This window comes from Ischnura elegans, chromosome 7 (genome assembly GCF_921293095.1).
Source record: "Ischnura elegans chromosome 7, ioIscEleg1.1, whole genome shotgun sequence".
Lineage (NCBI taxonomy): Eukaryota > Metazoa > Arthropoda > Insecta > Odonata > Coenagrionidae > Ischnura > Ischnura elegans.
In genome coordinates this window covers 35,878,863-35,892,862 of record NC_060252.1, presented here as the reverse complement: position 1 = coordinate 35,892,862, position 14,000 = coordinate 35,878,863, and the positions used below count along the sequence as shown (strand labels likewise).

General features: G+C 40.7%; 1 protein-coding gene across 1 annotated transcript in view; it reads right to left on the bottom strand.

The window, feature by feature from the left end:
• LOC124162712 (tetraspanin-2A) overlaps positions 1-14,000 on the bottom strand; it is a 147,163-nt gene that overhangs the window by 104,432 nt on the left and 28,731 nt on the right. The window lies entirely within an intron of this gene.

Genomic DNA, 14,000 nt, shown 5'->3' with positions numbered 1-14,000 from the left:
AGGCTGTTGCCCCTAGCCACCCGGAAAAATCCTGGATCAATCCTTGGCTTGAGTATTTATGCGTATGAAACTCATAAAGGGCACAGTTGGCACAGCACGTGTAATGGACCAATGTTACCTTTCCAGTGTAAGTTAAGGAGAAGATGAAAGACAGATTACGTATGAGCGCGTGTGATGCGCACTTAATCGAGAACTGAAACGAGTCGATAACTGATAATGGGAATGGTCCTATTGGGCAAAAACAAGTAGGACTTCTTCGTTAAAAACGAAAAGGACCGTCCGGAAAAACAATCAACAACCCACTCCTCCAACCTCCCGCTCCCCTTCCTCCACTCCCTGACACGGATACCTGCATGTATGAATTTAAATTCCCACCTCTTCAGAATCCCTTGAGAAAGCGACCAGCATCGGTCGGGAAACGTTGAGGCCACCCAAAAATTGAGGCGGCGACATAGCCCAAAAGTTTTTATTTTACATAAAAAATAGGAAATTCTATTTCATATTTTTCCTAGAATTCTTTTTTAATTTTTATCAATTTTTTGTTGATATTTAAGATATGTTTTTAATTATTTTTGCTTATTTTCCTATTCTTTGCAAATTTTCTTTAAGATTGAGTTATATGAACTCGGCATCTAGTGGGGTCTGTGAAAGGTATTTTTGAAATTGATGGTTTTCGGCGTCACTTGGTTGAGCGTATAACTAGTTTTGGACACATTTATTTTGAATACTTTGTATTTTGAAATAAATTTTATTTCTCAACGACCATGCTTTCGACGTCAAAGGGACATCATCAGGTATATTGAAATAATTTTTTGTGGAAAATAAATATCTTTGGGAGTTATTCAAGAATATATTTTCTTTCAAGACGTGCATTATGTACTCAAAATGACCTTTGGCGATTCGTCGCCCGGAAAATGACCTCGTGTTTTGTCGCAACTTTCACCGCGTCGCCGCCAGATGTCTCCGCTCGAGCACTTCGGTCCCTTCATCTACTACGTCACCCTCCCCCCCTCTTTCCCCATTCTCTCATATCTGAGGTACCCCCATGGGGTTTTTGCAAGGGGGGGGTTTAGAGAGAGAGCCCCTTCGGTTAATGGTCGAACGTCCACCAGGGACCTTCTCCGCTGACCAAATCGCCGCCATAAAAGGACGTTTACGGCCCCTTCGGCCGAGTCCCTGAAGGGGGTATAGACCGAGGGGGGGGGGGGTCATTATGAATTCGTGGAGGGGCGCTCGTAAAGGAGACTCCGCCGCGCCGTGACGACCTCCCGAGTGAGTATAAACAAAGCGCTCCACTCGGCTGCCTAGCAACCGTAAGTTTGAGATCAGACTTGGAAAACCACGTGACTTAAGGAAAATTCCAATATTTATTTTATTATTCAAACAGTCCTGATTAGGAATTCATATTGTTTATTTAACTTTATAATTGCAGCTTTAACAAATATAAACTATAAAAACTACAGAAAAGAATAACACTTTCTAACCTAGTTCTGCATCTGAGCAACATGAAGAAACTTCACTTGCAAATATGTGCACTGTGCAGTTTTAACGATGATATTGAAGGAATCAGCCAATTACCGACCTTACTCGCTATGGAGAGGTGGAGGCCAGGGTATAGGTTACGTGACTTTAAGGTTTTTATTGAAAAAAATATTTTTCGTTACCTCGAAAACAGCACAGTGGGGCCTTGACATCCCGGGAATAACAAAAAGTAACCACGGACGACCGCAAACATTCTTTCCGTGGATAAGGGTACGCCCTTCCGCGACCTTTGCTTTCATAGGCGAGAAATTAAATAAATAACCAGGCCAGCAAATGCTGGGTTTGGGGCTTTCAATCTTCGCTGAATTCTCAGAAGCAAAAAATTTCTCCTTCTTATCCCACCGTTCTGAGCCTACGCCTACGTCAAAACAAGCTGTAAATATTGTGCGATCGCCCGTCCCACTGTGTAAGAGAGTGCATGCCACTTAAAAGAGGTAACAAAAAGGATCAAAGAAAGGCCTTAGCGATCGAAGACGAGTACTTCTGAGGGCGGGCTCTTAATAACGCGATCACTAATAATTACTGAATTATTGTATATGAAAATCAGAATGCAGTTATGGCCGCTTTACACGGGGAACAGAATTGTGCAGGTTAGAACTGCATTAATGTCTAAAATGGCGTTGATGGAAACGGAATTGCGCGAATACATGAGCGAAATTAGAACAGGGGCTACTTTTTTCATTCAAAATGAATAAATTCCATAAACTAAAGCCAGAAACCATGAACAGGAGCTATATTGCCATCTCACGACCTCGCATGTTTTCTAGCAATTCAAAGCTTACACGACGCAATTTTGACTGTGCCTTCGTGCACACGTCAGATTTTACAAGTACGTGCCCCGTGTAAAACGGCCTTTAGAATGCATGAGGGCCACCTTGAAGAAAACTGATATAATGCGTCTCAAACAAGAGAGCTGTGAAATGAAGAAAATGAAGGCTTCCAAGGGGGCGTCCTATTATTATGTGAGGTCATTTCGGTGATTTTATCACCCCTTATTGAGATATCGTGAGATTTGTCTCGACCCTCTCCCTGTAATCTCACTCGAGATGCCTAGTTCAAAATGCGTATTTTCAGTGTTAATACGTTAATATACCTATGCTTCATTGCGTTGGATTTATAAAAAAACAATTTGTTTCATTATTTTTATTTAAAATTAGTTAAGATTAGCATTTAAGATTTCTAATCATATTCTAGAATCAAATTTTACATTGCTTCTCGCGGAAAAAAATACGTGAGATCTGCCAAGACTCCCCCACGTTAGTTTGGGTGATAATCGGCTTGACCCCCTCCCCCTGCACCGGGTAAGTTCCTCCACATCTCCTTCCAACGTTCCGACAATCAACTCGCTCATCGTCTTCAGGGATTCAGGAATACAATCTTGGATTCCTGAAGAACAGCCCGAGAAATCTTCACTTCTATTGTTTGCCAGGAAAGAACCAGACAATACATTACCATATTTTGTCCTAGATTTTAAAAACCGAGCTTAGTTTCCTAATGAATACCCCTCGTAAGATCATCCGTTATGGTATTGGGGAATCTTTTCGTGATATTTGGCGAAGTGAGTAGTATTATTTGGTAGGAGTCAACTGCGTGGTATCAATAATTTTTGTTGGAAAATTATTTGAAACTATTTCAAAGTTTGCTTAAAATATCTTGAACTAAAGTTATTATTTACCATATTTTGTTCTACATCTAAAAAAATGAACATCATTTCTTGGAGCATGTCCCTCGTAAGGTCATCCTTTCGAGTATTGAGATTTTTTGCGTGACTTCTGACGAAGTGAGTATTATTTGGTAGTACGCCTCTGCTTGGAATCCTTGATTTTTGCTGATAAATTGTTTGAAACCATTTCAAAGTTTGCTTAGAAGTCTTGAACAAAAGTTATTAGTTACCATATTTTATTCTATTTTTTTCAATTGAGCCTTTTTAAGTCGGCCTCCAAGTGTGTTGCCATACACCGCGCATTTTAATGAGTTTACAAAAGTCGCCACTCAAGTCGCTGACGAACAAATTGATCCGAGTTTCACGGGGAGATAAGGAATAATTAGGGGTATCAACCAAAATTTATAATAATAAATAATTTTATTACTCCACACACAAATTACATGAAAATAGCAAAATTGAGTAATTTTAGGTAGCCGCGAAGGATAACCTGTTTGAGGCTACCATCCAAAATAATAATACATTATGCTTTACATATAGTGTAGCTCATTTTGTGTTACCTTGGTAATCTATACTAACAAAGCTTAAGTGCGCACATGAAAAAAAACAACTAAAGCAGTATTCATAATTTGTTTACATCAATATTTTATAACAATATTTGTTCTACACTTTCTTTAGTGAGAAGTCAAGAATGTGCATTTTGCAAAAACTTTTTCAAAGACTTTGAAATAAAGCATGACTGGGGTAACAAATTAAAAACCTTTGGTCCTACGTACAAAAAACATCTTTTAAACAAAGTCAAATTTGGTTGTGGTAGGGGCACACTTATTTTACGCTGGGTAAAGGGAGAAGGCAGGGATTGAAATATTTTAGAGTTGCCACTTCTAGAATAAAAACATCGTAGGACCTTATACATATGATAATTTATCAATTTCATTACTTTTCAATACTATTCCTCGTATTCATTAGATTCCATATGAATGCCCCTCGTAAGATCAAGTATCGGGAAAATTTTCGTGATTTTTTGTGACTTGAGTATTATTTGGTATCCGCAGCTCTGGAAGGCCGACACCCTGAGCCAAATCCTTTGCAAGAGTCCCAAGTCGTCACGGGCGCGGAGTGGCTAGGGAAATCACTTCTTCTGCGTGGGAAGAGATTGCGAAGAGAGCGAACATTTTCGAGAAGTGCATGGCCAGAAGTCAAGGGGGAGATCCTAGCTGAGACTCTTTAGACTCGAAAGGAAGGGTTTGACCTACTTTGTTTGTCCCTTATCATCTCCTTCTTATTCTAATGTGAAAAAAATTGAATCTTTTCCTGTAGGTTTTTGTGCCCTTTATACACATCTACGTTATTAAGTCGATCATATCCATTCGACCTGAAATTTTATTAAAAGTAGCTGGTGACGGTAGGAACATCTAAAACTTCATTTCATTTCGTGAGATAAGCTCGACGCCATATCGAAAAAATGAAGTTTCTCTCCCAATTCAATATTTAAAAATTTAAATAAATAATAATTACTTAAGTTTATGAAGTATAATTGCATTTTTACCGCTGTATTAATGAAATATTGACACCCCCAATTTCAATTATCGATCTTCATATACGAATTAATGGTGTTGTTAAAGCTTAAATAATTGTTTTAAATGTAATTCCAAGAATAGTATTGCACTTGTACCTTAGTAACCGCGGCAACATGAAACTAAAAGCGTTGAACTCTAAAATATGTTGAAAAGGATGGGATTCATCACCGAAATTTAGAAATCCATCGAAGGAAATTGTGATCAGCGGTACGTTTCAATTTTTTCATTACGAATAAAAATAAAAATGCTGCATTGTGATTCAGGCCAACCATGAATATGATGAATAGCCTGAATTTATTCCGTATAGAAGAAAATACCACCTAGTTCTCTCTTTCTCTTTCTCCTGAAGAAAATCAACGTGGTTTTTCATCTATGGGTGAGATGACCTACTTATAATCTCTTATCATGTGTGTTTGTCTGAATGTGGGAGCCTTTTCCTTGGCTTTGTTCTCAAGGATGAGGAGAAGTCCCGCAACCGTCCTCTGAAGTGTACGTCTCTCCGATATTACGTCTATATATGTATATATGCATACGTCAGCGGAAAATACCTCTTTATCAGATGCGATCCCTTGCTCCACGATCGTCCTGCCCTCCCATGATTGGCGGCGACTGGGGGAAATATCGCTCGGGGAGATTGCCGAAGATGGCTCGGAGTTATTGGTTGAAGCCATGCGTTTCACAGTAAACACTCACTGCCCCCTGGCGGCCACTAGGATGTCCTCTTTCTCGGTCATTCGCTCAAGCCTCGTTAGGCACCGATGCCTGCTTGCGATCGCTAGGTATTATGCAGGGCCCGTGGGCAATGGGAGCGCAGGTTTACGCACGCGCGTCTTTGCGGGTCATCCTCTGCCATCACTACCTGCCTGGGCGATACATCGAAATATCGGAAATTTCATACGATGCGAAAATGTATCGGATATCTGAGATTGACTTCTGTGTGTGTGTGACACCAGGATATTCGATGAAAATCGTGATTTATCTGCCGGTAGAAAATTTTAAAATATCGGGCCCGTTGAAGAGAAAAAAATAAATGTGACGATATCTTATCATGATTTGTCATCCGGAAAGTATGAAAAATCATGATTCGTCATCCGATGTATACTATTATAAATAAAAATATATTTTGTCGTGGGACGATTGTTTTCGGGTTATATATCGCTTTACAGTGGCGGATCTATGGGGGGGAGGGCTAAGGGGGCTATTTAATAGATAGCCCCCCCTTGGATATCCAATTTACACTAGATAGAATGGTAATTTTTTCCGACCCCCTTTACTGCTGGAACTTTAACCCCTAATTAGGCCCCCCCAATTGTCCCTATCGTGGATACGCTACTGTCGCTTTATATTATTATATTTCAGATGTTTTAAATCGAATCCTACAAGACGATAGTTATTATCTTGATTTTTGATTTTTTTTTGATGCTCAAAAATTATTCTATTCAGATACTTATCAACCCGAATGGCAGCTAATTATGTGAACAATTACGAAATGGAAATATCTTGGGCTTGTCGAGCACGTATGGGATTAGGAAAATTACTGGCATGAACTGGCAATACGCAGTTACTACAGCTAAAAATAGAATTTCAGCTACATCGACCCATGACTGACCAAATGCAGATTATCTATCCATAAATGCAAAAAAGTGCCATTCTATGGCAGAAAATCCTGTCAGTCATTGGTCACAGTAGCTAAATTTACATTTTTAGCTCCCAAGATATTAAGGCCTGTTTACACGATACATTAACACGTACGAGTTTGCGTGAATGATTTTTATGGACCGGAACGGAACATGTACCAATGCATGAACCAAATTAGAACAGGTTCTATTTTCTGTGCATGCAATCGCACAAGTTGGGTGGTTACACGGTGCATTTTGGCGTTCATTCTCGCGTTCATACATTAACCCGTACGTGTTAATTCACCGTGTAAACAGGCCTTTATAATTTGTCATACGCTTGTATATTACTAATGTATTGTTTTACTTATATGTACCATCGTCTTCCACGTTTCTGAATGTTATTTTTGTGCTAAGGCAGGTGCGCGAGACAAAATGATAATAAAATTAGTATTGTTATCACGAATATTACAAAAGGTACTCCTCTACAAAGGTAGATCCTCAAGTACACCTCTAAATGTGTTGTCAACCACCGCGCATTCAACTGGGTTTAAAAAAGTCGCCACTCGCATCGCTAACGGACGAATTGATCCGAGTTTCGCTGGAAAATAAGGTATAATTAGAGGTTTTAACCGAAATTTATACAGATGATGCTGTGATATTTCAAATTCATAACTTATCAATGCTATTTTTCGCAAACATTACACGGCAAAATATTGGAAAAAAGTGGATCGCATTGCACTCATCATTCATTATAGAAAGCCGATAAAATGCGCTCGAAGTGGCAACAGAAACCCGCCTTCTGTCGAATGGAGTTGGGCCTCCTCTATGAAATCCCCTTGATTGTTATCTTGAAAAATCAAGCAAACTGGCCGAAAATAAATTAAAGAGGCTAACGATTATATTTGGAACTTACTTTTTCTTTCTGGGATATTTTCACGTCACAATATGAATGCTTAATTTATTTTCCGGTCCATCGATATCAGAAATTCATATGAAAACGCAATGTCCAGAATTTTTGTGCATGAGTAATTTTTTTTACACATACCAGCTTCATAATGAAGTGAAACAGGTAATAGTGCTTGCTTAATGGTGAATATGTGCCCATACGGCCGCAAGGAATTCAAATGATACATCGATTCGTGGATGCAGTTAGATTTATGCGTTGGTCGCTCACACGCACTTAACACTAAACACTGGTATGCTGATATCCCTCCTTAAGTGATTCCGAAAAATTGTGCATCTGGCCATCTTGAGAATGAGTTGCGCTCCGTTTAAAATAAGCGAGAAATCACGCAACTTTGAAATTTTTTTCCGATGCTCATAAATTTCTGAAGATAGATTTCTTTGGAAGAAAGATTAATCGAACCTCATGCGGCAGTTTTTTTCACCTAAAAATTAAGTATTCATTGAATCTATATCTGCGCATTTTCCCATATAATAAATACATAGGAGTCGGCCATGTATTTATTATATGTGTGTCAGCCAGGCTTCAATTGTTTCCGTGCACGGTACATAGCAACCGGCATTCCATTGTTTCAGTTCAGCAGGCCACACGCGCCTAGTGTTTCGTTGGAACTTATGGCCAGTAAGCAGTCAGTCCTAATTACATCAACCGCTTTATGCGGTTCAGTCACTCCCTTTCGTGGAAATGAACTGGGCTAGGCTATATTTAGTACAGCTTCATAACGAGGAAGCCACTCGAATGTAGCATGAGGCTAAACCTTCGTGTTCTTTCCTACCTTATTCGGTTTTGTTTGAGACAGAACCCTGGAGATCAGTTTCTTACAAAATCAATTCGTGGAAGCGTACGTTCTACTTACAAAAAATGTAATTCGAATACATGTAAAGGTACTGGAGTGTGAGGAGGCGGAAAAACTGGGATCAGGTTCAATGAAACGATTTTCAACGTCACGGTTGTGGAAAATAAACTTAAACTTCTTGCCCATCTTCTTGGAAAACGCTTGTTAAGGAATCAGTTATTGTTAGAAGTATCACTGGAAATAGAATCCCGGATACCGAGGAGGTAAGAGGTATTATATTTTTGCGAGGCTTTTTCATGGTGGTGACCTTAAAAAATTTGGGGAACTTAGTAATATAGGGTTGACTTTATGCAGCTTTCCGCTCGAAGTGACTTTTTCCGTGTGTTTTGTCCTTCGTCATGCGTAGTTACGGTGACGTTATAGCAATTGTTATCATCAGAGTTATCTTTGCTCGAGGCCCGTATTCGGATAGTACGTAATCATTTTCTTCCGGAGTTAGCGCACAAAGCTGCATAGGTAAAAAATGGTGGCTGTAATACGCATTCACGAAGAATTTCGCTGTGCTCAAGCAAACTGCTTTGTTGGCAAATGTGCATTACGTACGACTGTGTGTTCCGTTGCAGAAGGAAATTCATTGAGCGCATGCATTACTGTTACGGATATTGCTTAAGGTTAAGGGTTTTCCTGGATTGAACGCTGTGCAGTGACGTCATATTAAATGAGAATGTGTTGTAGGCTCCTCAGTTTTTATTTTCCGGATTACTTGAATGCTTTAGGCTTTTAGAAATTCATTGCTTTTTAGATTCTTGTTTCGTTAAATTCGCCATGTAGCGAGATTCAGGCCGGAAAGTTTTTTCTTTAAAAAATCTTGAGAATTTTAAATATCAATATGCACTGCAGAATAGGAATTATAAAAGGCGATAACTTTACTTTGAAGCTTCGGATGCTGAAAAATTCCAAAATTTATGCCACGGAATCGAAAATCACCCTTTTATATCAATTTCTTTGTTACCTCTAGTACCTTCCCAAACTTTATTCTGTCAGTAAAAGGACATCCTTCATTACATGTTGAATGAAATTACGACTATGTCAATGATCGCGCATGTAATATAGATATATCTTTTAGTTTAAGTTTTTTATTCTGAAGACACTGTAGGAATATATATGACCAGATCGCAAAATTTGCGCCGGTATAATATTTTCTCTGCATATTATCCGTCGATCTTATAGGTACGTATCATGCCCAAGGGCAAGTACAGCATCTTACTGGTATACATATTTGTATTATTTATTTTTGCATTTATGCGTGATTGAAACATATAATGGAACAGTGTTATCCCTTGTGGAAGAGATTTGGATGGATGAAAATCAATGGGTAGTTTCCTGAATACAATTCACTGAGCGCAGTGCGTAAAGTAATAGCCAGTCTTGGCATTTATCGCAGCATCTACATTTTTATGTCTCAAAAAGTGGGGAAATTGTTCGAGATTGCAGCATCTACCCAGCATCACGGAGGAGCTGGATGTTCTCCCCGATTACCAATTCGGGTTCCGGAGCGAGCATTCAACAACTCATGAAGTCGCACGATTGCTGAACTATGTCGTTGAGGGTTTCAAATGTAATCGTCATACAGCTGGAGCCTTCTACGACATCAGTAAAGCTTTCGACATAGTGTGGCATGAAGGCTTGCTCTGGAAGCTGAAACGCTTCGGTTTTCCATGATGGTGCCTTCGCATCATCGCCGCTTGGCTTCGGGATAGAAGCTTCTCCGTGGCGTGGGGTCCGGCGTCTTCGGCGCCGAATTAGGGTAGGCGTCCCGCAAGGATCTGTTCTTTCGCCGCTGCTATTCAACATCAATACGGGCCAGAACGTGATGGCGGCGCTGTATGCTGACGACGCGGCGCTGCTCGCCAGATCGTCACAGCAGTACAAAGCTGTCGAATACCTACAACGTGCCACTGACGATCTGGTCGAGTGGTATGAGCGGTGTCGCATGGCAGTGAAGGAGAATAAGACACAAACAATCATCTTTTCCAGAGCCCGGCGAACTTCTCGTCGGCGCTTCTGAAGTGATCTGGAAAGACGTCATCGAATATCTCGCCGTTTTACTCGATCGAAGCCTCACCTTGCATCCACACGCCCGCCGCAAAGCCGCCATCATGCTCGTGCGAAGAAAACCAGATTTCTTTAATGCTTGGAAATGTCAGCCTGCCGTTACATCGTCGGATCATGCTGCATAGGACAATTCTTCGGCCGATCATAGAATACGCCGCCTCAGCGTGGATCAGACTCGCCGCCATGGCAGCTCAGCGCATACTCTGTGTTGCCGGTCGAAAGAGTCTTCGAACAGCACTACGACTAGGCGTCATGACGCACTCTGGACATCTCGAAGTTGCCGCCGGTGGAAGAAGTCTTCCAGTCCCGCGCGAGGGAATTCTTCGAGAATTCACACCATTCTACCCACGGCGAAATCCGGCATATTACTGCCTTTCAAGTCATGCATTGGGATAAATTTCGCCGCCCGCGCGCCGGGACGGGACGTGAAGAGGATCAACCACCACCACCATCACAGCGGCGGTGACTTCACTGGCGAGCACATCCCGAACACCCTCTCCGAGCTGATTCAATAGCTCAGAGTTGGAGTGCGTGAAATTTTGTTGAAAAATTTTCACGTTTTGCTTTTTGAAGACTCGACTGAAGAGCCCGATTTTGCGCTGAGCAGCCGAAAAAGTAACAGGATCGTCGTCTGGCGGTGTTGAGGCGGACCAAGCTGTAAGGACTTTAAACCGGCTAAATCGTAATCATTGTCACCAGAAGTCACGAAGCCGACCCATATAGATACGCCTCAAAAACCTGCGCCGCAGAAGAATGAAAGCATCTTAGCACAATCAATCTTCGGAGTGGATACAAACTTGTATCCCATCGAACCGCATCAGAATTTGTCGACGAATTTGAGTAAATTACCGTACCTTTGCGCGCGAAGTATACCAGGCATACTTACCATTCGAAAAACAGCTTGATAGGCAAATCGACTCATCTGAGTTAACGTACCATCTCACTGCTCTGGTTAGGTGACGCTTACTAGACTTAAGTGCAAACAGGGACGTGGCGGACTCACGTCCGCAGAGAAAGACTTACGCATAGCGACGGAAGATCAATTCAATGTCCCTCAACCAATGTACGCGTCCGTAAGCCAAATTGGCAACGTGTGCGACAAAGGAGGGAAAAGGACAGAATTGGATGCTTGTTAGAAACTAACTGCAATTGTCCGTTTGAATAATTTATATGCACAATATAAAAATAAAATTGGGTGTATCTGATAATATGGATTAAGTTAACCGATCCCATTGAATGAGGAGTGCTTTTTTTACCATCCTAGAGGCCGCTTTATATAAAACGTAAAAAATAAGTTTGAATTCAGCATTTATCAAATTAATTAGGTGCACAACTTTGAGCGTTTCTAGAAAAAATATCAACGCGTACTTCACGGCATCTATTATTCTTCCGCACAACTAACAGCCAACTGCCGTTTACAAGGTATTGGAAATGAGTTGCTTCCTAGCCGTACGTCTATACCAGAGTTGATTTCTCTATATCATAGCATACTCATGCTATTTTTTATATTGAGATACCTTTTTCAAGATGCACGATTACAGTTAACGGAACAAAGACGATAAACGCATGAAGAAAGGTCCATCTCAGGACCACGAATATTAAAAAAGAGGATCCTCAAGTTTGCCTCTAAATATGTTGCATTACGTTACATTTGTTTATTTATCCTGCCACCCACCGCGCATTTAAAAGGGTTTACAAAAGTCGCCACTCGCGTCGCCGAAGGACAAATTGATCTGAGTTTCACGGGAAAATAAGGAGTCACTAGCGGTTTTAACCTAAATTTATTCATGATGATGTGATTCATTAATTTTCAATGCTATTCCGCGCAATAACCAACATTACACGGCAAAATATTGGATAAAGGTGATTTTGCATTGCACTCATTACTCATTTTAGAAAGCCGATTAAAATGCGACCGAAGTGGAAACAGAAATTAGCCTTCTGTTGGATGGCCTTGGTTCTCCTGTGTGAAATCCCTTTGATTGTTATCTTGAAAAATCAAGCAAACTGGCCAAAAATAAATTAAATAGGCTAACAAATATATTTGGAACGTATCGTTTCTCGGATATTTTCACGTTACTTTATACACGGTTATTACGGACAAAGCGATCCGTGTTTCACGGAGAAATAAGATATAGATAGGGATTTTATCCGAAATTCATACGAATGAATGATGTGAATCAAATTCATAGCTTTCAGTGCTATTTCTCGCAATTGTTCACATTGTACTTCAAAACTCTTGGGCAAATGTGGATCGCATTGTCTTCATCACCGTGCCGTGGACATTTCTGAAAACCGATTAACTCTCCGTTGGTCGCGTGGGGTCAATGAGACGCAAGGCCACATTCTTTTCTTTACCCACATCGTATTTTCATAGTTAGGAAACTCATCTTCGTTGTATCTTATTATTGTATGATTCTGAAATGGTCACCGACATGATTATATGTATTGTTATATTTTTGGAATCATCATCATCACTGGTCAACAATTCTGGGATTGATTTGACGCAGCTCTCCACTCAAATCTGTTATCAGCTAATATTTTCGCACCTACGTATTTCTTCTCTTTGGCATCCTTCTTTTCTTGTTCAATATATTTTCGACCAACACTTTCGATTTCGATCAACACTCCCCCGCAACGGCTAGAGCGATCGACGGCGACGATCACGCCGAAGTGCCCGACCGCTACGTTTAGGTCATACCAGCCGTTCGAAAAGCAGTTAGGTCGGTTGCTAGCCCCATCTGAGGTTAGTTACTACTTCACTGCCTTGACATGGCTACGACTACTAGACGTGAAGTGCGAACAAGGTCGCATCACACTTTCATCAGCAGAGAAAGATTTGCGAAAAGCGACGATGGAGGACCACTTTAACGTCCCGCAACCCATCTACGTACGAACTTATGCGATAAAGGCGGAAAGAGGACAGAATTGGACATTCCAGACCTGCCAACCGCCGCAGCGCGGGGCTATGGAGGGTAATTTAATGTGCGCGTTTGAACAATTTATATGCACATTATCAAAATAAAATTGGGTGTATCTGACAATATGAATTAAGTTAACCGATCTCATTGAAAGAGGAGTGCTTTTTTTACAATCCTAGAGGCCGTTTTATATAAAAAGTTAAAAGAAGAAGTTTGAATTCAGCATTTATCAAATTAATTAGGTGCACAACTTTGAGCGTTTCGAGAAAAAACTCCAACGCGTACTTCACGTCATCTATTATTCTTCCGCACAACTAACAGCCAACTGCCGTTTACAAGGTATTGGAAATGAGTTGCTTCCTAGCCGAACGTCTATACCGGAGTTGATTTCTCTATTTCATATCATATCCATGCTATATGTTAAAATTAGTTTAAAACCCATTACTTAGTACCTACCCTGTTTTTAAAAAATTTCCCCCTCCTCTGGTTTTGGACCCCCCCCCCCTTCCCGAACGAAATTCCCACTCTTTGGCGCACGCATACGGGATACTCACAGCTTGAACGGAAACCGTAGCAGACGGTAAATGAAGAACATCTATATCTTAATGGAAGATTTTTAGGAACAAGATGATTAAAGAGTGATGTACGGGTATATTGGGCGTGATATATCGGATTTTGTTCCGACTGTTCGTGACCGACTGCTGGTCACTTCCTCCAGGGTAGACTGCTGGTCACTTCCTTTTGGAGACTCGGAGGCTGCTTGAACAATTGAGAATGGATATCTTTAAGAACGACACAGA